The sequence below is a fragment of the Eleutherodactylus coqui genome, chromosome 4 (assembly GCF_035609145.1).
Source record: "Eleutherodactylus coqui strain aEleCoq1 chromosome 4, aEleCoq1.hap1, whole genome shotgun sequence".
Taxonomy (NCBI): domain Eukaryota; kingdom Metazoa; phylum Chordata; class Amphibia; order Anura; family Eleutherodactylidae; genus Eleutherodactylus; species Eleutherodactylus coqui.
The window spans coordinates 141,438,780-141,439,821 of record NC_089840.1 but is presented as its reverse complement, the minus strand read 5'-3'; the positions used below and the strand labels follow the sequence as shown (position 1 = coordinate 141,439,821).

The following is a 1,042-nucleotide window of genomic DNA, read 5'->3' as shown; positions in this document are numbered from 1 at the left end:
AAGCTGTCCAAAAGCTGTGTGACGTAATGCGATTGCATTACGTCCTTCTGCCGGAGCAATCACAGCATCGCATGAAAAAATAAAATGTATTGCACAAAACGTGTAAGAAAAAAAAGAAATATACAGTTGCAAATTACATTACGGATAAAACAACTGGGACAGGATAAGAAAGGTTACTTACCGAAGGGTGATGAGCAGCCTTTCTTCTGCAGTGATCGCCTTTCTCATGTGCGTATCCTGGTACGTAAGATCCCGGCGCACCAGCTCCAGAAGGCGGTCAAAGGCCTCCATAGGCAGCCTGCAGAAGGCTACGAACTTCTCCGGATGGCTGCAGAGAGAGAGAGAAAGGAGAGCGGGCTAAAATAAATATAAATTCTTTGCACAATCTCAAACCTATTCACATCACATGATACACTTCACTTACTTTTTTAAATCTTGGTAAAGGCTTGCGAAATGCCCCTTCGTCCCCCTCTCGATGAGTAGGGGATGCACCCAGTAGCGCCTCCGGCGCCGGGAAGCACGATCAGTCTGTAAAAGAATATTAGCAGGAATTAAAGAACATGGCAGCAATCGCACTCTAGTCCACAATGCATCTAAAGAAACAACAAGGAAACAAAGCACACACTGTCGAAACACTGCTCACCTTTTCGGATTCTTCTCCTTGCATGTACAACATTAGGGCGATGAGTGTGCGGCGGTTGGCGCGCCTCAGCCGAAGTCTTGTGGTAGGCTCCATAGCTCAAGAGAAAATGGCCACAAATTCTTAGCCTTTTCCTACCCTGTGCAGAAATGGGCGTGGACGATGACCTCACAGGAAAGGGTTTTCTTAGAATCTGCACCTACTAAAATACGCAGTCAAATCTGCAACTAAAACCGCGCCTCTCCAAAAAAAAACGCTGCGGTTTTTTCTGCAGCAAAGGACCTGCGGATTTAACTGCGGTGGAACCGCAGAATAATACGCGATGAAAACCGCAACTACATTTGGGTATTGCATGCGGATTTGCCGCAGATGCGGCAGAGTTGCGGCAAAACCGCGACGGAA

The 1,042-nt window shown here is 46.9% G+C and overlaps 1 long non-coding RNA gene across 1 annotated transcript; it reads right to left on the bottom strand.

The window, feature by feature from the left end:
• Nucleotides 1–229: 229 nt before the first annotated feature.
• On the bottom strand, nt 230–710 carry LOC136624749 (uncharacterized). The gene is made up of 3 exons (XR_010792419.1): nt 644–710; nt 425–528; nt 230–328 (listed from the first exon to the last, which is right to left on the bottom strand). It is a non-coding gene; the product is annotated as an uncharacterized lncRNA (long non-coding RNA).
• Nucleotides 711–1,042: the final 332 nt, after the last annotated feature.